Here is a 25,363-nt window from a genome sequence, read left to right on the forward strand (position 1 = left end):
CGATGGATCAAGAGGCAACGTTAGTGCCACTAACGTTGAAGTTAACGTAACTCATCTTGGGCTAGGAACGTTAGTGATAAAGGTGATTGTCACTAACATTCTCGAACCCACATTTTCACTTAACGTTAACGCCACTAACGTCCTAGCCAAAGTCCATGCCTACTTCACAATTTCTTTGTAAGTAAAGCTGAGCCCACTGAATATTCTAAACTGCTTCAACTCAAGATCCAAAGGCCCATATCCAAGACTTGAAGAGCCAACTGGAATATCAGAAGAGTAGTATATATAGGGGTAGTTTTGAACTAGAGAGGAGCTTTTGGGATTCAGATGACTACTCTTTGTATAATTTTACTTTCTCTGCAACTTCTAGTTTTACTTCAGAATGTACTCCCCATCTTTGCTTTCCATTCCCAGAGCCATGAACAACTAAACCCCTTTCATTGGGTTAGGGAGCTCTGTTGTAATTTGATGGATCAATAATAGTTTTTATTATTTTTCTTCTTTCTTTTCTCTTGATTTTACTTGAAAGCTTTCAATCTTCATCCAATTGGATAGTTGTCTTGGAAAAGAAACTATTCATACTTGGATCTCTTCTGAACCTTGGAAGAGGAATGAAGAGATCATGCTAGAAATACTTTCTCATGTTGGATCAAATTGGGGTTTAGGCGGATATGGTGACATATAATTCTCCCAATACTTTGATTTGGAAATACATGTGGTATAATCAGTGACCGCACCTCATCTCTTCTCATGAGCAATTAGACCAAGGAATTGGCTATTGATCAAGATTTGAGAGATTGAGTTACCAAGGAATTGGAATTCAATCACTTAAGATTTCCAAGGAGATCAATGAATGCATTGATTGAGGAAGACATGAAAATGAACTTGATTCGGAGAATGCAACATCTCCTAAGCCCAATGAATTCCCCATTTCTGATCTTACCCATTCTCTTTAGTTTCTGCAATTTACTTTCATGCTAAATTCCCCATTCCCTGTTTAAGATTCTGCAATTTACTTTTCGTCATTTTTATTCAGCTCTTTATTTCCAGCATTTACATTTTCTGCCATTTACTTTCCTGCCATTTAATTTCCTGCAATTCTCATATCAAATTCTGCTTAGCTCAACTAGAACATTCCTCCAATTAAAGTTGCTTGACCAATCAATCCCTTTGGGATTGAAACTCACTCTATTGTGAGTTTTTACTTGACGACAATTCAGTATACTTGCCGATGGAAATCTGTTGAGAGACAAGTTTCCGTGCATCAAGTTTATGGTGTCGTTGTCGGGGATTGATTTTGTATCAAAAATGATTAAATTGGTGGATAACTAGATTGAGCACTTTTCTTTTGTTTGATTTAATTCCATCTGAGTAATTTACTTTCAGTTTTAGTTATTTCCTTCCCTTTACCTCTCACCCATTTGTGGTGCTATCTGCATATTATTTTTTTTACTATTTAGTTTACTGACCCACTAACTGTTTGATATACTGTCTGCATCTATCCTTTTTGCTCGTGCCTTATTGGTTGTATGACAGGTAGAAGAAGCAGGGCTTCAACTTCTCTTGATTCTGAACCTGAGAGGACCTTCCTTAGATTAAGGAGGGAAGCGAGAGGGAAAAGAGTAGTTGGTGCTGAAGAAAAGGAAGCGTACTTTGAACTAGACATGGATGAGAATATGGAGAACCATCATGAAGAAGAGGCTCACAACCATGGCCGAGAAGGTCCAGCGCATCAGGCTGGACAAGAGAGAAGAGTTTTGGGTTCTTACATCAACCCAAACCCAGGAAACTGTGGAAGTAACATCCAAAAGCCAACCATACATGCCAACAACTTTGAACTAAAGCCACAGCTCATCACCCTTATTCAGAACAATTGTCCATTCGGAGGAAGTGTCCAAGAAGACCCCAATCAACATCAAACCACCTTCTTGATGATATGTGATACTGTGAAGTCTAATGGTGTTCATCCTGACACCTATAGACTACTTCTGTTTCCCTTCTCACTCAAGAACAAAGCATCTAAATGGCTGGAATCCTTTCCAAAGTGGAGTTTAGCAACCTGGGAAGATGTGGTGAACAAATTCTTGGCAAGATTCTATCCTCCTCAACGGATCAACAGGTTGAGAGCTGAGGTACAAACCTTCAGACAGCAAGATGGTGAGACTCTATATGAAGCATGGGAGAGGTTTAAAGACTTGACAAGAAGTTGCCCGACAGATATATTCAATGAATGGGTGCAGTTGCACATTTTCTATGAAGGTCTTTCTTATGAATCAAAGAAGGCAGTAGACCACTCATCTGGGGGATCTCTGAACAAGAAGAAGACCATTAAAGAAGACATAGATGTCATTGAGACTGTAGCTGAGAATGACTACTTCTATGCTTCTGAAAGAGGCAACACTAGAGGAGTGATGGAGCTGAACAATGTGGATGCACTGCTAGCTTAAAATAAGATGATTTCCAAGCAACTGGCTGACCTCACCAAGAAGATGGAGAGGAATCAAGTAGCAGCAATCACCACTTCAGCAGCAACTCAAGAAGGAGTGAATGAAGAAGCAGAGCGTAGTTAGTAGCAAGCCAACTACATTGGAATTTCACCTAGGCAGAACCATGACCCATACTCCAAAACGTATAATCCTGGCTAGAAGAACCACCCAAACTTTGGGTGGGGAAATCAACAAGACCAAGGCCAAGATCAGAGACGCCACAACCCCAACAATAATGCAGCTCACCAACATCCCACACAGAGATCATATCAGCACTCACTTAATAACACATCTCAACATCCATACCAAAGCCAAAATGGCCCTTCTCATCCTTCCAATCTCAACTCTCCATCATCGAAAGAAAGACTATCAAGGATTGAGACTCTACTTGAAGGCATATGTAAGGAAATCCAAGATAACAAGGTGTTCAAGGAGGAGGTGCGAGCCAATATCAAAAATCAGGGAGACACCATCAAGAGGTTGGAGTTTCATGTGGGATACCTCTCTGAGAAGATTCCCAAACCATCTGATAGATTCCCAAGTGACACAGAGAAGAACTCGAGAGGTGAAGCAAAGAAGGTCAGGTGGGAAGATTGCAAGATGGTCATTATAAGTGATAAGGATACTGAGGAAGAGCTGAACAAACATTTAAAACAACCTGGAGATACCTCAGTAGACACACAAGAAGAGGATCACCAAGAAACCACACTTACACAGAAGGAGTTGCTAAAACTCTATGCAGCTTTTCCCCAAAGACTCAAGGGTGGTGTAGAAAAAAGAATATACTCAAAGTTTCTTGATATGTTTGCATCTCTCCATGTAAACATACCATTCATCAAGGCTCTCCAACAAATGCCTTCATACATTAAGTATATGAAAGAGCTGCTGAACAGGAAAAGCTCACTCAAAGGAGGGCAAACAATAGTGATGAATAAGGAGTGCAGTGCTCTCATTCAACCAGAGTTGCCTACAAAATGGAAGGACCCAGGGAGTTTTCACATCCCCTGTGTCATAGAAGAAACAATGTTTAACAAAGGACTCTGTGATCTGGGAGCAAGCATCAACTTAATGCCTTTATCTCTTATGAAGAAGCTGCAGATCAATGAGCTAATACCTACGACGTAGTCATCAGGCTAGCTGACAAAACTCAAAAACAAGCAGTGGGAGTGGTTGAAAATGTGTTGGTAAAGGTTGGGAGCTACTTCCTTCCTACAGACTTTGTCATATCGGAAATGGAAGAAAGTCACATCCACCCAATCATATTGGGAAGACCGTTCCTAGCTACAGCCAGAGCGCTCATAGATGTGTTGCAAAGAGTGCTAATACTGAGGATACATGATGAACAACTCGCATTCAATGTCTTCAAACCCTCACAAGAGCCAGATCAGGAAAACAAGGAACCAAGGAAAGAGCACGACAAAGCATTGGTGGAAGAAACAAGCATTGAAGCACAGGGAATTCTTTTAGTTAATGAGCAAGACAGTCAGCAGTTACCACAGCTAAAGGAAACTCAAGTGGAGCCAAAACCACCAGAATCATATGAGACCAGCAACAAAGTCTCCCTAGGAAAAGAGACCACAAAGAGTAGGGCAACAGCAAAAGAAACAAAGAAGAAGGCACCAAGGAGATGGAGGAACAAGAAGATCCCTACAGAGGATTTCTCTCTAGGGGATAAAGTGATCTCAGCCTACTTCCTAGACATCCCAACTCATCTCCCCACCATCCCATCTCAGTTACCTAAGGTTTTCACCATCAACAAAGTTCTCTCCCTAGAACATGTGGAGATCCTTGATGAAGCCAATGGATATAGGTTTACTGCAAGAGGGGAAGATCTGAAGCATTACCAACCACCCTGACAAAGGCAGAACGTCAAGCTAGTGACGCTAAAGAAGCGCTTCATGGGAGGCAACCCATGTTTTACATGCTTTTAAAGTAGTTAATAAAGCAAGGTTCATGAATTTCAAATCAACTTTGACATGCACTTGAATGAATCCTTTTATGCAACATATAGTGAAGAACAAGTTTGGTGTTCAAGGCACACTAAGAGAACATAAATGTAACTCATATCATGTCACTCTTAGAGCCTTGAACAAGTCATTTACACCACATAGCCCCAAACTAAGTTTGGTGTCACCATTGTTGCATACATGGATATTTAGCTGGTTAGTTGGTTTGAACTCATGAATAGCACTTAGTAATTAGAAACAAAAATTTTTAAAAAGTAGTTACCCCACCTTTTAAATTTTTGCCGCCACTTTCCACAATTTTATTAATCACATATCTTTTATTTTGTAGGAAAATTGATGGGACAATTGAAGGAGGGTTCGGCCACCACAAAAAGAGAGGACTATACACATGTCTTCAAGGGGATTGCGTTGGGAATTGTTGCCATGCAACATTGGAAGAAAAACACACTTGGAAACTGAACCAACCCCATCATAAAAGTGATGATCCTTGTGCCCATCCCATGCTAAACTCCATCCGTTCATCATACACCGACTCTATCAATCCACACCTTTCATTCACTCACCACTTCCCTATATAAGTGGTTCTTATTCCATACTTCCTTTCACATTCCAATTTCCATCCTTTACAACTACCAATTTTGGCACCCAACTCCTCTTACCCCATCCAAAAACACTCTACCTCACTCCCTTCACTACACCCTATCTTAACCGGCCAAAGTCCATCACTAACCTCAATACCTTCACTTTTCAAAAATCACTTATGGCATCATCGAGCTCTAAGAGGCAAAAGAGAAAGGAACCGGTTTAGAGCAGCCCTTTTTGATGAAGGGAAATTTAAAATTGCATTCCATGAACTTGAATTTGAACGGATAAAGCTCAAAAAGATATTGCCTGAGTTAAGGTTCCAGTTCAACGAGGATGAATGCCGACAGATTCGAGAGAAGATCAAACAAAGGGGTTGGCAAAGGCTCACGAACCCAGAAGCAAAGATAAATGCAAACCTCATCGAAGAATTCTATGCAAATGTGATCAGAGAAGACAAAACCAAGGCCCCCACCTTCAAAAGTTATGTGAGAGAAACAGAGGTGGATTTCAGCCCCAATGCCATAATAAGGACTCTTCAGCTGAAATTGCCACATTTTGATGAGCCCAGTTATCAGGTGAGAATAAGTAATGGCCCCGACAATTATGAACTTGAAGAAATTGTGAACGATGTGTGTTATAGGATCTGACTGGGAAAGGTATTCGGATAGAAGACCCCGGTTCATTAGGAGAGGAGACCTCATCCCGGAAGCCAAGGGAAGGTTTGAGCTCGTGAGGAGATCTATCCTTCCAGCTGCAAACAATTCTGAGGTCAACATTACTCGAGCTACTATGGTACATTGCTTAGTGAAGGGTGGAGGCATCAATGTGCACAAAATTATAGCTGAGGGGATTCAAGAATCAGCCGAGAAGAATGATCCAGGTGCTAGACTTTGGTACCCCAGTACCATCCTTAGGCTGTGTACGAAAGCCACGGTAGTCTTCGAAGACAGCAATCCAACTTGGGTAAACCCTGGAAAGTTGGTTACGCTCCAGCGTATAACTTATGTGGCACCCGCCCAACAACAAAGAAGGCCTCAAATAGGGAAAAGAACGTCACAAGAAGGACCTCACCAAGAAGAACCTCATCAGGAAGAATACCAGCAAGAAGAGTACTATGATCCAACCAATATAAATCTGGGCCACATTCAAGGAGCCATTGAGGACTTGGCAAGGAGATATATGGAAGGGCAAGAGCAACAACTACACATTCAATCCCAAAGGATAGATCGTCAAGAAGAACTCCTTTCTAATTGGATGAATCAACAAGGGTAGTGGCAGAAACAGCAAATGGAACACTACTCCCAGCTCACTCAAGCAATTAATCAAGTGACCAAAAGGCAAGAGCGTCAAGATAAACGCCTTCAAGAACTTAACCAACGTCAGCTAGCTCAGACGAAGGCATTCAATGAGTTCAGCGTACTTAATAAAGGACGGCAACTACATAGGAAAGATTTCAACATAAACACTCAAGCCAAGTTGAACTATATGTCTGGTCATATGCATAATCTACACTCTGCAATCCCTAGGTATGATGAAGTCCAAAAAGATCTAACAGAACAAGAGGAAAGGAAGGTGAAACAGTAGAAGGAAACATTGAAAAAGAAGATGGAGGATGCTGACTTCTGGAAAAAGTTGATTGGAAAAAGCAAGGGAAGTGGGAGTTCAAGCACTCAAGAAAAACACAAAGAGGACAAACAAGAGGGAGAGCATGAGCAACCCCATGAGTAAAAGGTGGTGGAGTTCCCTCATTGTCCCATCTTTTTCAAGTTTTAAATAAGAAAAATCATGTATGAAATAGAACATGCTTCCATGGTAGTTTAGAATTTTCAATTATCTCTTTAGTATTTTCCTTGCTTTTGTCATATATATGCTGGTTCAAGTTTCCTGTTTTCATCTGCATCTTGCTTATTGTATGTTTGTCCTTTTAAACTAAATAAAAAGATATGGTATGAAAGACCAGAGTGATGCTCAAGTTGTGGAGTAGGTCCTTAAATTTGTGGTGTAGTAATCACTTAGCTAAGGTGGTTCACCAACAAGGTAGGAAGGCAACTATCTGTCCTGAATCATATGCTTGAAACACACCCCATGAGACTAGCTAAATAACAAGATCCTAATAAGAAAAAAGCAAAGAACAATAAGAGTTGACAAAGAAAGAAAAGTAATAAGAAATAAGGCTAGGCACCAAGGGCTTGAATCTTGAGGGATGTGTCTGTGGTGCTCTTGTACCAAGGATCTGCTTGGATGAATAAGTTCTTAGGAGTGCTTCATCACTTGGTAACTTGGGTTAACTAACCCGGGATTATCACATGAAAATCCACTATCAAGAGCAACCTTGCTACAGAACATTTAGTAACCCAAAGAGGTGCTGGACACCAAGGCCTCAAGGAAAGAAAATAACAAACCATGTGCCTGTGGTGTGTATGTATGGGGGAGAGAGACTTGAGGGAGTAAGTCCTTAGTGGTGTTTCAACACCTAGCACCTTGAACCAACTGATTCGGGAGTGTTGGCTGAAAGCTTATCTTAAAGAGTCGCCCCCTCACAGAACACTTAGCCTAAGGATGCAATAAATCGTGGAAAGACAAAGGGATCAATAAATAAAAGTCTCCAAGGGTGAAATCAAGTGAGTATTCTAGGGCATGGTAAAGGTCTGAAAGATAATAAAGGAATGAACCTAGGTTGCTATGCATGAAACCCCATAAAACCAAGGACATGACTTCCACAATAATGATTCATTTCTCTTGTCATTTCATTCATCACACACTTAGCCACGTTAAGAGTCACGTTAACTACATTAACGTGACCTCTAACGTGGGAGAAGCAATGAAGAGCCAACGTTAGTGACACTCACCTTCGTCACTAACGTTGGACTAAGCCTCTATTAGCCACGTTAGTTGCCACGTTAATTGCATTAACGTGGAAGCTAACGTGGAGAAAAGGAATGATGAGCCAACGTTAGTGACACTCACCTTTGTCACTAACGTTGGAGATGGCTATCACTACCACGTTAGAAGTCACGTTAACCTAAGTAACGTGAACTCTAACGTGATATTAGAGGAGTAGTATATATAGGGGTAGTTTTGAACTAGAGAGGAGCTTTTGGGATTGAGAGGACTACTCTCTGTATAATTTTACTTTCTCTGCAACTTCTAGTTTTACTTCAGAATGTACTCTCCATCTTTGCTTTCCATTCCCAGAGCCATGAACAACTAAACCCCTTTCATTGGGTTAGGGAGCTCTATTGTAATTTGATGGATCAATAATAGTTTTCATTATTCTTCTTCTTTCTTTTCTCTTGATTTTACTTGAAAGCTTTCAATCTTCATCCAATTGGATAGTTGTCTTGGAAAAGAAACTATTCATACTTGGATCTCTTCTGAACCTTGGAAGAGGAATGAAGAGATCATGCTAGAAATACTTTCTCATGTTGGACCAAATTGGGGTTTGGGCGGATTTGGTGACATATAATTCTCCCAATACTTTGATTTGAAAATACATGTGGTATAATCAGTGACCGCACCTCATCTCTTCTCATGAGCAATTAGACCAAGGAATTGGCTATTGATCAAGATTTGAGAGATTGAGTTACCAAGGAATTGGAATTCAATCACTTAAGATTTCCAAGTAGATCAATGAATGCATTGATTGAGGAAGAGATGAAAATGAACTTGATCCAAAGAATGCAACATCTCCTAAGCCCAATGAATTCCCCATTTCTGATCTTACCCATTCTTTTTAATTTCTACTATTTACTTTCATGCTAAATTCCCCATTCCCCATTTAAGATTCTGCAATTTACTTTTCGTCATTTATATTCAGCTCTTTATTTCCAGCATTTACATTTTCTGCCATTTACTTTCCTGCCATTTAATTTCCTGCAATTCTCATATCAAATTCTGCTTAGCTCAACTATAACATTCCTCCAATTAAAGTTGCTTGACCAATCAATCCCTGTGGGATTCGACCTCACTCTATTGTGAGTTTTTACTTGACGACAATTCGGTATACTTGTCGAGGGAAATCTGTTGAGAGACAAGTTTCTGTGCATCAAGTTTCAAGTGGGATACCTCTCTGAGAAGATTTCCAAACCTACTGATAGCTTCCCAAGTGACATAGAGAAGAACCCGAGAGGTGAAGCAAAGAAGGTCAGATGGGAAGATTGCAAGATGGTCACTATAAGTGATAAGGGGACTGAGGAAGAGCTGAACAAACATTTAGAAGAACCTGGAGATACCTCAGTAAAGAAACAAGAAGAGGATCACCAAGAAACCACAATTACACAGAAAGAGATGCTGAAACTCTATGCACCTTTTCCCCAAAGACTCAAGGGTGGTGTAGAAGAAAGAATATACTCAAAGTTCCTTGATATGTTTGCATCTCTCCATGTAAACATACCATTCATCAAGGCCCTCCAGCAAATGCCCTCGTACATTAAGTATATGAAGGAGCTGCTGACCAGGAAAAGCTCACTCAAGAGAGGGCAAACAATAGTGATGAATAAGGAGTGCAGTGCTCTCATTCAACCAGAGTTGCCTACAAAAAAAAAAGGACCCAGGGAGTTTTCACATCCCTTGTGCCACAGGAGAAACAATGTTTGATAAAAGACTCTGTGACCTGGGAGAAAGCATCAACTTAATGCCTCTATCTCTCATGAAGAAGCTGCAGATCAATGAGCTAATACCCACAAACTTAGTCATCAGGCTGGCTGACAAAACTAAAAAACAAGCAGTTGGAGTGGTTGAAAATCTATTGGTGAAAGTGGGAACATACTTCCTTCCCACAGATTTTGTCATATTGGAAATGGAAGAGGGTCACATCCACCCAATCATATTAGGAAGACCGTTCCTAGCTACAGCCAGAGCGCTCATAGATGTGGAGCGAGGAGAGGTAATACTGAGGATACATGATGAATAACTCGCCTTCAATGTCTTCAAACCCTCACAAGAAGCAAATCAGGAAAACAAGGAACCAAGGAAAGATCACAACAAAGCACTGGTGGAAGAAACAAGCACTGAAGCACAAAATGTACACCTGGGAATCCCTTTTAATGTTAAGCAAAACAGCCAGAAGGTGTCACAGCTAAAGGAAACTCAAGTGGAGCCAAAACCACCAGAATCATATGAGACCAGCAACAAAATCTCCCTAGGAAAAGAGACCACAAAGAGCAGGGCAACAGCAAAAGAAACAAAGAAGAAGGCACCAAGGAGATAGAGGAATAAGAAGATCCCTACAGAGGATTTCTCTCTAGGGGATAAAGTGATCTCAGCTTATTTCCCAGTTATCCCACCTCATCTCCCCACCATCCCATCTCAGCTACCTAAAGTTTTCATCATCAACAGGATTCTCTCCTTAGAACATGTGAAGATTCTTGATGAAGCCAATGGATATAGGTTTACTACAAGAGGGGAAGATCTGAAGCATTACCAACCATCCTGACAAAGGCCAGAACGTCAAATTAGTGACGCTAAAGAAGCGCTTCATGGGAGGCAACCCATATTTTATATGCTTTTAAAAGTAGTTAATAATGCAAGGTTCATGAAGTCCAAATCAACTTTGACATACACTTGACTGAATCGTTCTTTTTTGCACCACATAGTGAAGAACAAGTTTGGTGCTCAAGGCACACTAAGAGAACATGAATGCAATGCATATCATGTCACTCTTAGAACCTTGAACAATTCCTTTTACACTACATGGCCACAAACTAAGTTTGGTGTCACCAATGTTGCATACATGGAAAATCAATTAGTCAGTTGGTTTGTACTCATGAATAGCACTTAGTTAGTTAACAACAAAGATTTTAAAAAGTAGTTACTCTTTCTTTTCTTTTAAATTTTGCCGCCACTTTCCACAATTCCATTAATCACATCCCTTTATTTGTAGGAGAATCGATGGGACAATTGAAGGAGGAGGTTTCGGCCACTTCAAAAGGAGGGGACTATACACATGTCTCAAAGGGGAATGCATTGGGAAATGTTGCCATGCAACATTGGAAGAAGAACACGCTTGGAAACTGAACCAACCCCAACATAAAGTTGATGATCCTTGTGCTCATCCCATGCTAAACCCCATCCGTTCATCATACACCCACTCCATCAATCCACACCTTTCATTCACTCACCACTTCCCTATATAAGTGGTTCTTATTCCATACTCCCTTTCACATTCCAATTTCCATCCTTTACACTTCCCACTTTTGCCACCCAACTCCTCTTACCCCATCAAAAACACTCTCACTCACTCCCTTCACTACACCCCATCTTAACCAGCCGAAGCCTATTATCCACACCCTTTACACCTTCACATATCAAAAATTACTTATGGCATCATCAAGCTCTAAGAGAAGAAAAGGGAAGGAGCCTATGGAGCAACACCCTTTCGATGAGAAGAAATTCAAAACCTTTCACCATACATTGCAATATGGATAGATGGTTGATAAGGAGATCATATATGAGCTAGGCTTTCAAGTCAGAAAAACTGAGTGCCCCGAAATCACAGAGAAGGTGGAAAAGAGAAAATGGGAGCTCCTTACTGATCCAGTCATAACAGTAAATGCAACTTTTGTAAGAGAGTTTTATGCAAATGCAGTCAGGTATGATAAGGCAGATGACTCCTATATAAGCTTCGTGAGAGGGGTAACTATGGACTTCAGCCCCATGAGCATCATGAGGGCATTAAAGCTACGAGCCATACCATTTGCAGAAGAAAGCTATCACTCCAGAATAGATGGCAGCCCCAATCATGACCAGATTGTACAAGATATTTGCGTGCAAGGAGCTGATTGGGTACGAGATCCTCAGGGGAAACCCAAGTTCATCAAGAGAGGGGACCTCACCCCTGAAGCAAAGGGGTGGTTTGAAATTGTAAGGAGATCCATCCTTCCTGCCGGGAATAACTCAGAGGTGAATCTTAAGAGAGCAACAATGGTGCAATGTATACTTAAATGGGGAGAGATCAAGGTCCATGAACTTATAGCTCAAGGTATTAGGAAGATGGCTGAAAAGAGCGATTCTGGAGGAAGGTTAGGCTACCCCAGTACTATTTTTCGTCTGTGTGACAGGGCTGGGGTGGTGTTCGAGGATGAGAACCCCGAGTGGATAAAAGTGGGCATCCTAATTACTGTTCGACGGATGCATGCGGTTACATCTCCCCCACCTCAACGAAAGCCAAGAAAGAGGCCAGCCCATCAAGTAGTAGAAGGACAAAACTTAGAGGAGCAAGCCCCTTTAGACATGCACTAGCTACAGGAAGCCATTGATGGCTTATCTAGACAATACTTGGAAAATCAAGGGGCACAGAAAAAGTTGCAACTACAATTGGTAAGCCGTCAAGAAGAATTACTCTCTGGATGGATGAATCAACGAGGGGAGTGGCAGAAATAGCAAATGGAACACTACTCCCAGCTCACTCAAGCCATCAATCAAGTGACTGAAAGGCAAGAGCGTCAAGACAAATGCCTTCAAGAACTCAACCAACGTCAGCTAGCTCAAACGAAGGCATTCAATGAGTTCAGCGTACTTAATGAAGGACGACAACTACATAGGAAGGAGTTTAACATAAACACTCAAGCCAAGTTGAACTATATGTCTGGTCATATGCATAATCTGCACTCTGCAATCCCTAGGTATGATGTAGTCCAAAAAGATCTAACAGAACAAGAGGAAAGGAAGGTGAAACAGCAGAAGGAAATATTGAAAAAGAAGATGGAAGATGCTGGCTTCTGGAAAAAAGTTGAGTGGAAAAGGCAAGGGAAGTGGGAGTTCAAGCACTCAAGAAAAACACAAAGAGGACAAATAAGAGGGAGAGCATGAGCACCCCCATGAGTAAAAGGTGGTGGAGTTCCCCATTTGTTCCATCTTTTTCAAGTTTTAAATAAGGAAAATCATGTATGAAATAGAACATGCTTCCATGGTAATTTAGGATTTTAAATTCTGCCTCTAAGTTTTTACTGCTTAGGTCTATGCTAGCTATGCCAAATGATCTGCTGTATTTTCACCTTGCTTACTTGTATGCTTGTCCTTTTGAATCAAATAAAAAGATAATGCATGCTATGAAAGACCAGAGTGAGGTTCATATCGTGGAGTAAGTTCCTAAGTTTGTGGTGTGGTAATAGATTAGCTAAGTTGGTTCACCAACAAGGTAGGAAGGCAACTATCTGTCCTGAATCATATGCTTAAAACACACCCCATGAGACTAGCTAAATAACAAAATCCTAATAAGAAAAAGGAAAACAACAATAAGAGTTGAAAAAGAAAGAAAAGTAACAAGAAATAAGGCTAGGCACCAAGGGCTTGAATCTTAAGGGATGTGTCTGTGGTGCTCTTGTACCAAGGATCTGCTTGGATGAATAAGTTCTTAGGAGTGCTTCATCACTTGGTAACTTGGGTTAACTAACCCGGGATTATCAAATGAAAATCCACTATCAAGGGCAACCTTGCTACATAACATTTAGTAACCCAAAGAGGTGCTGGACACCAAGGCCTCAAGGAAAGAAAATAACAAACCATGTGCCTGTGGTGTGCATGTATGGGGGAGAGAGACTTGAGGGAGTAAGTCCTTAGGGGTGTTTCAACACCTAGCACCTTAAACCAACTGGTTCGGGAGTGTTGGCTGAAAGCTTATTTTAAAGAGTCGCCCCCTCACAGAACACTTAGCCTAAGGATGCAATAAACCTTGAAAAAACAAAGGGATCAATAAATAAAAGTCTCAAAGGGTGTAATCAAGTGAGTATTCCAGGGCATGATAAATGTCTGAAAGCCAGGAAAGGAATGAACCTAAGTTGCTATGCATGAAACCCCATAAAACCAAGGACATGACTTTCACAATAATGATTCATTCCTCTTGTCATTTCATTGACCATTCTCATGTTTCAGTACTTGCTTAGGGACAAGCAAGTTTTAAGTTTGGTGTTGTGATGCCAGGGCATTTTGGCCAGTTTCACTGACCTTTTCTTTATTGTTTTAGGGTAGTTTCATGCACTTTCTTAGGAAATAAGCAAGTTTTGGGTAATAATCACTTACATCTTGATTCAAGCAACACTATGATTTTTTACATCATTTTATGAGAATTATGCTGGAATTGAATGATAAAATAGATGATGCATGATATCATAACTTGGATTAGAGCTTTGATGTATTGTATTTGCTTGATTTCAGGACAAAGGAAGCAAGCAAGAGCCACGTTAGCAGCCACGTTAATCTAATTAACGTGACCACTAATGTGGAATGGGAATGAACTCACAACGTTAATGAGAAAAGTGATCGCCAATAACGCTTTCGAAGACATCATAGCCCACGTTAATTGCCACGTTAACTACATTAACGTGGTAGTTAACGTGGAAGAAAAGGGAGCTCCAGCGTTAGTGGTAAAAGTGAATACCACTAACGCTCCAAAATTGGCAATTGGCCACGTTAAGAGTCACGTTAACTTAGTTAACGTGAACTCTAACGTGGAAGGGGCAAACAAAGCCAACGTTAGTGACACTCACCTTTGTCACTAACGTTGGACTAAGCCAACATTGCCCACGTTAGTAGTCACGTTAAGACCACCAACGTGAAGAGTAACGTGGAGCCAAGCATGATAAGCCAACGTTAGTGACACTCACCTTTGTCACTAACGTTGGAGATGGCAATCTTCAACACGTTAAGAGTCACGTTAACTAAGTTGACGTGAACTCTAACGTGGGAAGGTGAGGCATTTGCAGCGTTAGGGACAAAGGCAAGTGTCACTAACGCTCTCGAGGCTAAGGCATCCCACGTTAAGAGCCACGTTAGTTATACTAACGTGAACTCTAATGTGAGGAAAGGAGGGGCTAAGGGCAACGTTATTGGAAAAGGTAAACACCAATAACGCTTGCAATAGACCAAAAGGCAACGTTAGTGGTCACGTTAGTGCCACTAACGTTGAAGTTAAAGTGAACCATCTTGGGCTAGGAACGTTAGTGTAAAAGATGATTGTCACTAACGTTCTCGAACCCACTTTTTCACTTAACGTTAATGCCACTAACGTCCTAGCTAAAGTCCATGCCTACTTCACACTTTCTCTGCAAGTAAAGCTGAGCCCACAGAAGATTTCAAACTCCTTCAACTCAAGAACAAAAGGCCCATATCCAAGACTTGAAGAGCCAACTGGAAGATCAGAAGAGTAGTATATATAGGAGTAATTTTACACTGGGGAGAGAGCTTTTGGGGGCATTGAGAGAACTACCCTTTTTATATTTTACTTCTCTGCAACTTCTAGTTTCAGTTCCAAAAAAATGTATTTTCCATCTCTGTTTTCCATTCCCAGAGCTATGAACAACTAAATCCCTTTCATTGGGTTAGAGAGCTCTGTTGTAATTTGATGGATCAATAATAGTTTTCATTATTCTTCCTCTTTCTTTTCTCTTGATTTTACTAGAAAGCTTTCAATCTTCATCCAATTGGGTAGTTATCTTGGAAAAGAAGCTATTCATACTTGGATCTCTTCGGAACCTTGGAAGAGGAATGAAGAGATCATGCTAGAAATGATTTCTCATGTTGGACTAAATTGGGGTTTGGGCAGATATGGTGACATATAATTCTCCCAATACTTTGATTTGGAAATACATGTGTTATAATCAGTGGCCATACTTCATCTCTTCTCATGAGCAATTAGACCAAGGAATTGGATATAGATCAAGATTTGAGAGATTGAATTACCAAGGAATTGGAATTCAATCACTTAAGATTGCCAAGGAGATCAATGAATGCATTGATTGAGGAAGAAATGAAAATAAACTTGATCCGGAGAATGCAACATCTCCTAAGCCCAATGAATCCCCCATTTCTGATCTTACCCATTCTCTTTACTTTCTGCCATTTACTTTCATGCTAAATTCCCCATTCCCCATTTAAGATTCTGTAATTTACTTTCCGTCATTTATATTCAGCTCTTTATTTCCAGCATTTACATTTTTTGCCATTTACTTTCCCGCCATTTAATTTCCTGCAATTCTAAAATCAAATTCGGCTTAGCTCAACTAGAACATTCCTCCAATTAAAGTTTCTTGACCAATCAATCCCTGTGGGATTCGACCTCAGTCTATTGTGAGTTTTTACTTGACGACAATTCGGTATACTTGCCGAGGGAAATTTGTTAAGAGACAAGTTTCTGTGCATCAATTATACCATGGTGGGTTGTCTCCCACCTAGCACTTTTAGTTAAAGTCCTTAAGTTGGACGTTTGGGGAGTCCTTTGTTATGGTGGCTTGTGCTTGAACTTATCCAGGAATCTCCACCAATGTTTGTGATTCCAATGGCCTCCGGAATCCCAAACTAGGCGTAGAAAGCCTTCAAGTAGGTTAAAGCAAGTGACAAGGCCCCAAGAGTGTTGATTTCTAGACTAAATTCCGGGGTCCCAGACTTTGCTTTTACACCCGTCTTCTTGTTGATCATCATGATTCCATCCGGGTAGCAAGCAATCTGAATTCTCACTAAAGCGGCCAACCAACTTCCTAGACCCATTCAGTTGAGCTTTACACCAACCTTTGCATTTAAACTTTGAGCTTTCTACCATATTGAATCTTGCATGACAACTTCTACCACTAACCATCTCCCTATTACTCTTAAAGCCACAAAGAGCTCTGAGTTGCCCATCTGTCTCAAGCAAAGCACATTCAAGTGAGATAATTAAGCTTAGAGATGAAAGATTTACCCACTTGAATGAAGGAATGGATGGTGATGGTTTTGGGGGAGAGGTCTCCAACAAATTTGGCAAGGTGATTTCCAGCTCCATTCTCTTGGGCTCTTCTTTGACAACTTCCACCTCCTTGCAAGCTTCTTTAATATCAACCTCTTTCTCTTGGTAGCTTTCTTCCAATTTGATCTCTTCTTCATTGTTCACCAAGGGCATGGGAGGTTGTGCTTTTTCTTCTTTAGTTTTCATGTCAAGTCCAATGGGAGAGGATTCAATTGTAGATAAGAATTCATCAATGATTGAATCCATCTCTTGATCAACCTCTTCAAAGTCTTCAACCATGATATGCATTGGAGGTTGTACACCCTCCTCAACATCAATTTCAAACATCATTGAGGGAGGCTCTATAACTTGACTTTCACATGGAGGTTCAGCATCTCCTAAGTCTTCAACCACTTCTTCCTCTTCAAAAATTACAGCTTCCTCCACTTGTTCCAGTGCAAAGTCATGCTCCGTACTGTCCATTGGAGTTTATAGTATCTCCTTCATGCTACGTTCTTCATTATATTGTCCATATGAAGCCATGAGGGAGTGTCCGAACATCAGGAAGGTAATCGATTTATCGCTTGATTCAATTGGTAAAGGGTTGCATGAAATTTATTCACTGTTTTCTTGAGATGAGCCTGTGATTTTGGGTCGATGGGTATGGACATGGTGCATGTGGAAGTGATGGTTGTTGGGGGTAATTGGATTGGAATTGGGGTGGATAAGAGTTAGGGTCATATAGAAGTGAATGATGGTAGTTGGCTTGTGAGTGTAGTGGTTCAAAGCTATGTTGAGGAGGTGGTTTACAGGCGTATGATGGGACTTGTTGGTAATTACAAGATGGTCCACCATATCTATCATCTTGGTATGCACTTCGGAATGGCTCTTGACCATAGCAAACTGGTGGAGGTTGGTTGTCACAGAAGGGTCCACCATAACTGTTGTTTTGACATGCATTGTGGAATTATCGTGGTCCATGGTATCTTGGAGGGTGTTGTTGCCTAAAGGGTTGATCAGATCCTCGTGTCTCCTTCCATCTTTGATTGCTTTAACCTTGATGCATGTTCCTATTATAGCTTCCATTCCTTTCAACAACATTTGTACCAAACTTGAAACCAGAGGGGTGAGAATTCATAGTAGCTAAATAGAAATTAAAAACAAAAATAAATAAACAAGCAAAAGAAAAGAAAATAAAATAAATAAGAGAAAAGGTTTGAAAAAGATTTGATTTTTAAGATTAGAAAAGATAAGATAAGTTAGGTAAGAGAAGATAAGTTTTTAAATTAAAAGGTTTTGAAATTTGAAATTTAAAATTTGAATAAAAAATTTTGAAATTTGAATTTTGAAAAAGTCAACAATATAAGATAAAGATTTGAAAAAGATTTAAATTTTGAAAAAGGTTTGATTTTTAAAATTTTAAATTTAAATTTTGAATTTTGAATTTTGAATTTTAAAATTTAAAACTAAGATAAGATAAAAAATTTTTAAAATAAAAATCTGAATTTTTTTTTCGAAAAAATCAATTTAAAGGTAAATATTTACAATAACCAATAATAAGGCACACGTTTGCAATTCCCCAGCAACAGCGCCATTTTGATGATCGGATTTCTACTGGTAAAGAATTTTTTTAAAAATATATTTGCATTGGTAGTATAGCTTCTACACCAACAGAGAATCCTTTCGTACAAAAGTTTGGTTGTCACATGTAAGAAAACCCAATAAAATTTATAACCGAAGTATTTAAACCTCGGGTCGTCTTCTCAAGGAATTGCAGGGAGGTGTGATTTATTATTGGTTATGAGTAAAAGTGTATTTTTGGGTTTTTGAAATAAGGAACAGGTAATTTAAATAGCAAGAGAAATAAATTAATAATTGTAAAAATCTCTTGGCAAGGTATAAGAATTGGAATTTCTATCCTAGTTATCCTTATAAATTATGATGAGAATTGGATTTTGCTCCCACCATGTTAACCTCTAACTATGAAGGTAAGTCAAGTGGAAGAATCAATTTGATTCCTCTGGTCCTAGTCAATTCCTACGGAAAGACTAGAGTTATTGGAATACAAACCAACTAGCAAAGATAACAATCATCAATCACAAGGAGTATGATAACTCAAGTGTCTCCAATTACTTAACCAAAGCAAAAAGGGAGAAAATCTACTTGAATAAAAATGCCTTCAGATGGGAAGCAGTAGTAATATAAATAAAAGAGAGAAATCTTAAATGTGGAATTTCTCAAATTGTATTAAATAGAAATTAAAATCTAACATGAAGTTCATAAGCCAAATTGAAAAGATAAATAACAATTAAAGTAATAGAATAAATAAAAGTAGAAAATAAATTAAAGGAACATTGAACCTGTGATTGAAGAAGAAATTGCCTAAAACTAATAAAATCCTAAATCCTAATCCTAAGAGAGAGGAGAGAACCTCTCTCTCTAAAAACTACATCTAAAACCTAAAATTATGAATTATGAGTTGATCCTCATGAATGAATGGATTCCCCCACTTTATAGCCTCTAATCTGTATTTTCTGGGCCGAAAACTGGGTCAAAAATAGCCTAGAAATTGCCTTTCTGGTATGTATAGGTCGCTGCAATGTCACGCGGAAGCGTCATCCACGCGTTTGCGCGGATTGCATTTTTGCCAGGTCATGCGTCCGCGTGATCCACGCGTTCGCGTCACCTGGCTTTGAAGCAGCTATAGCAATTTATATACCGTTGCGAAGCCCCGTACGTTAGCTTTCCAACGCAATTGAAACCGTGTCATTTGGACCTCTGTAGCTCAAGTTATGGTCGAATTATTACCAAGAGGTCAGGTTGGACAGCTTTAGCAGTTCCTTCAGTTTATTGTATTCCTTCCACTTTTGCATGCTTCCTTTCCATCCTCTAAGCCATTCCTGCACTGTAACTCTGATATCACTTAACACACATATCAAGACATCGAATGGTAATAAAGGATAATTAAAATTGACAGTTTAAAGGCCTAGGAAACATGTTTTTAATTATATCACAGTATTAGGAAGGAAAATGTAAAACCATGCAATTTATATGAATAAGTGGGCAAGGACTTGATAAAAACCACTCAAATTAAGCACAAGATAAACCATAAAATAGTGGTTTATTAGTCATGTCATGCGTACGCATCGCCTTACGACTTCATATTCACGCGTGCGCATCTGTCACGTGTGCGCATCGATGTATGCACACCAAATCCTTGATTTTCCATGAATTCTCCACTTTGCATGCTCTTCTCTTCACTTATTTGATCCATTCCTTGACTTTCCAACCTGAGTTCACTAACAAACACATCAAGGCATCTAGTGGAATCAAAGGTGAATCAAAATTAGCAAATTAAAGGCCTAAAAAGCATGTTTTCATACTTAAGCACAAATTAGGAGAAAGTCATAAAACCATGCCTTTTCATTGAATAAATGTGAGAAAATTTGATAAAATCTCCTAAATTAAGCACAATATAAACCCAAAAATGGGGTTTATCATGTGACAGATGCACACGCGTGTATATGAAGTCGCATGGTGACGCGTACGCGTGAGAAGGAAAATCCCAAATGACGCGTACGTGTGAACCATGCGTACGCGTCGCAGCTCGCACGTGACCTCATTAAAGTGAAAACGCTGGGGGCGATTTTTGAGCTTCCCAGGCCCAGATCAAACACATTTGTGAGGCTATTACATGCAAAACTCAAGAGGGGTCAAGGGGGGATGATTCATACACTTAGTTTTAGAGAGAGGTGTAGAATTCTAGAGAGAGAGGCTCTCTCCTCTCTCTGGATTAGGGTTTTTAGTTTTCTTCCTTTTAGATCTAAATTTGAATTCTCTCATTTACTTTAGTTTTCTTTTACTTTTATTTGCTCTAGCACTTTACTTCTCTTGTTGTTTCCTTTATTTTGTCAATTTTAGTTTATGAACACTTTTGTTGATCTCTATTTTTCCTTCAATGCAATTTATTGTTTTCATGTCTTTTATATTTGCTTTAGTTCCTATTGTTGTTCTCTTTCTTTTGTAGTTATAGCTTTTATTATTTCTTGCAAATTACCATGCTTTATGTTTATTGCTCATTAGGTGTTTGATGAAATGTTTCTTTTAGTCATGAGTTAGATTTTTCTCCTCTTGGCTTGAGTTGAGCAATTGGAGACTCTTAAGTTATCAAACTCTTTTGTTGATTGATAATTGGAAGTTTCTAGTTGACTTGAATGCCACTAAAGCTAGTGTTTCCTTATGATTTGACTAGGACTTCTGGACTCAAGTTAATTGTATCTACTTGACTTTCCTTCATAGTTAGAGGTTAATTAAGTGGGAGCAATGGACAATTCTTGTCACAATTGATGATGATAATAAGGATAGGACTTCTTGTTCTCATACCTTGCCAAGAGCTTTCTTAGTTGTTAGTTTATTTCTTTTGCTATTTACATTTCTTGTTCATTATTACAAAAACCCCAAAACATTCCTTCCTAGCCAGTAACAAGAACACTTCCATGAAATTCCTTGAGAGATGACCAGAGGTTTAAATACTTCAGTTATTTTTATTGGGGTTTGTACATGTGACAAACAAAATTTTGATTGAAGATTGTTTGTTGGTTTAGAAACTATACTTGCAACGAGATTTTATTTGTGACATTCTATACCATACAAATTTTTTCCCTTCATCAAATGGCGCCGTTGTCGGGGAATTGCAATGGTGTTATGTTATTCGCTATTGTGAATATGTTCATATTGTGAATATGCTTCCTTGTTAGTTGTTGCTAGTTTTAGCAGTTTGCTTTCATTATTTCTTGTTAGATTTTGATTTTATTTTGTCTTGTTACTATGAATTCTAACCCTTTTGGCTATGAGTTTGGTTCAAATTATGTTGTAGGGAATGGAAGCTTCAATGAAGATGTGCATCAAGGGTGGAACAATCAAAGATGGGAGGAGCCTCAAGGGATTGATCAATCTTCTTGGCAACAACCTCCTCTGGTTTTTCATAGGTATAATCCAACTCCTAATGCATATCAATCTAATAGCTATGGTGGACCTCCTTGTAACTATCAACAATCACTACCATATGCCTATGAGCCATACCCTTAATATAGCCACCAACCATACTCACAAGCCCCTTTCTACCAAACACCATTCTATGATCCATACCCCTCATACAACCAATCACCTTTACCTCATCATTGTGACCATTATGAGAGAAAATCCATAGAACCACCCACATTCGAATACAATTACTCCCAAGGACTAAAAATTCCATACACACCACCTCCATACCCTTACCAAGAAGAACCACTTTCCTATCATGAACCCTTCCTCCAAAACAATGAGCCCTCCTATCCACCCCAATCTCTAGTAGATAAAACCCTTGGTCTTATTCGTCAAGGGTGAGAAGAGATGAAAAGGGAGGTGCTAGAATTCACGACCGTCTTGACCGAGGTAGTAACTGGGTTAACCTCCCAATGCTTGAATACTCAGAGCACTCCCATGGCCACATGTGGAGAATCAACTGTAGAGCATAACATGAAGAAGATATTGGAAACTCCAGTGGAAAATGTGAAATGTTGCTTTGTGTTAGAACAACTGGAGGAACTTATGATTGTTGAAGAAGAGGAAGAAGTGGTTGAAGACTTAGGAAATGCAGAACCTCCATGGGAATCTAGAACCATAGAACATGCTTCCAACAAAATTGAATTTGATAATGAGGAGGAAAATGCACAACCTCCAAGACAAGTTTTGAATGAAGACTTTGGGGGAATGAAGCAAGAATTGAGTTCCCTTGGTAATGAAGATCATGCATCAATCCTTCTTGGTGGTGAATCCTTTGAACTCAAAGAACCTTCTCCTGGTAAGATAGGAAGTAACATGGAGGTAGATTTCTATCATCCTCCCACTTATGATTTGAGTGATGGAGAAGAGTTAGATGAAATTGACGATCAAAGGATTGAAATCGAGAAATCTTGTGAAGAGGTGGAGGTCATTAGAAAAAGAAGGACGGGAGTTGAATACGCTTTGTCAAGATCCTTGGAAGCTTCTTTACCTAGGTCGTCGTCTACTCCTTCACTTGAGTGGGTAAAACTCATCTCTATTAGCTTTATTATCCCACTTTAGTATGGCTTGCTTGAAACGGATGGTCAACTTAGGGCGCTTTGTGGGATGATGCATAACAGAAGGATGCTTAGTGGTTGGCATTGCAAATGAAGGCTCATTTTGGATGATACTTCAAGGATTAGATGCAAGGATTGGGCTAGTGCTCAATTGGATGGGTCTAGAAGGAGAGTTTGGTATTACATTGAGAATTCCTCTTGCTTGCCACCCGGATGGATTAATGATGATCAGCTTGAAGACGGGTGTAGAAATAAGATTTGGGATCTTGGCATACATGAGGATCAATTTTAGGAGCCCTTAGCTTGTGTGGAACTCCATCAAGGCTTGGTGGCATTAAATTTGAAGAATAGAGCTTATTGGAGATTCAAGCATTGGTGGATGTTCAAGGATGGATACAAGCACAAACCACCATGACAAGGAACTTCCCAAAATGTCCAACTTAAGGACAATAAATTAAAGTGCTAGGTGGGAGACACCCCACCATGGTAACATTTTTTCATTTTTTTCTCTTTTGTACATATTGGTAAAAATTAGTTTGATTTTATGTTTTGTTTAGTTTGTTGAGTTTAATTGGTAGTTTGGAATGTTGAATAAGGTTTTATGGTATTTTGGTAGCTGTTTGGAGGTTTTGAATGCCTGGTTTGGTGCAAAAACTTGAAAAATTTTGAAAAACAGAGCATCAATCCACGCGTACGCGTCACCCACGCATAGACATGATTCCAAGTTTTTTGGCCATCCACGCGTACGCATCACCCACACGTACGCGTGGCCCCCAAATTTCCACCTTCCATACAAAAACGCTAGAGTTGTGCAAGTTTTGGGCTTGAATTGTGCCTTTGGCACAAAATCCACCATGCGTACGCGTATACCCACGCGTACGCGTCGCCCCTCTAAATAACCCATCATGCGTACGCGTGACTCATGCGTACGCATCAATTTCATTTCACCTCTCCATGCTTACGCGTCACCTGATGCGCGCGCGTAGATTTCCCTGTTCCATACACCTTCTTTTCTTCTCTTCTTTCCATTTTTTTCCTTCTTCTCTATTCTCTTCTTTTGTTTTCCTTCTTCAACCATCATCCAACACTACCAAACACCATCTAAAACCATCTCTTTTAGTTAGATGGTTAGTTATTTGTTTAGTTATTTAAATTTTCATTTAATTTTCTATTTTTCATTATAACTATTAGATTATGAATCTTGTTTACTATTTATTGCTGCTGAGCACTAAATGGGATGTTATGTTAACATCATTGTTGCTAATTCTTATTGTTGGATTTTATTATTGAGGTTATATTTTGCTACTTGGTTTTGAATTTCTTTGTTGAACATCTGTGAATACCAATTGAATGAGAATTGTCCTCAAGCTTCTTAAATCTTTTTGAATTGCATGATTTGTCCACCATGTGATTTGAATCCTTTTCTTTGATTAGGCGACTTCTTGATGGATGTTATGTATTTTTCTTAATGCATTGTGTTTCTTGATCATATGCATCCATATGTTATGCTTCTGCCTTAATGACATGTTTGACCATTCATTGTTTACTTATGTGCTCTATACATATTTGAAATTAGTCATTTTGGCATAATGTTTCTTTTGTGAAATTGGATTAGAAGATCACCTAGGGACATTCTTTTGAAATTATCATGCTATATGGAGCATGCTTGCTATGTGATTGACTCTTCACCTCTACTTCTCTTTCACTACATTGCGTAGAAACCATGTTTCCCATCTTATGTCCACTAGGTGATGTGAGCCCAAATTCAAGGTGTGTCATTGGTTGATGTATAAGTTTCATATATCATTTGGTCTATTAAGTTCTCTTGCACATCAATCAATGTCCACTCATTATCCAATTCACAATTGCTTGTTTTTGGCTTGCATGCTTTCATGCTTCTTTATCTCTTGTTTGGTTGTCTTAACTGATGAGCGGATAATTTATACGCTTTTTGGTATTGTTTTTAGTTGAATGTAGTTACTTTTAGGGATGTTTTCATTAGTTTTTATGTTAAATTCACATTTCTGGACTTTACTATGAGTTTGTGTGCTTTTCTGTGATTTCAGGTATTTTCTGGCTGAAATTGAGGGACGTGAGCAAAAATCAGATTCAGAGGTTGAAGAAGGACTGCTGATGCTGTTGGATTCTGACCTCCTTGCACTCAAAGTGGATTTTCTGGAGCTACAGAACTCAAAATGGCGCGCTTCCAATTGCGTTGGAACGTAGACATCCAGGGATTTCCATCAATGTATAATAGTTCATACTTTGGCCGAGTTTAAACGATGTAAAAGGGCATTGAACGCCAGTTCTACGCTGCTGTCTGGAGTTAAACGCCAGAAACAAGTCACAAACCAGAGCTGAACGCCAGAAATATGTTACAACCTGGCGTTCAACTCCAGAAAGAGCCTCTGCACGTGTAACATTCAAGCTCAGCCCAAGCACACACCAAGTGGGCCCCGGAAGTGGATTTATGCATCAATTACTTACTTCTGTAAACCCTAGTAGCTAGTTTAGTATAAATAGGAC

This window comes from Arachis ipaensis, chromosome B04, assembly GCF_000816755.2.
Source record: "Arachis ipaensis cultivar K30076 chromosome B04, Araip1.1, whole genome shotgun sequence".
In the NCBI taxonomy this organism is placed as follows: Eukaryota; Viridiplantae; Streptophyta; class Magnoliopsida; order Fabales; family Fabaceae; genus Arachis; species Arachis ipaensis.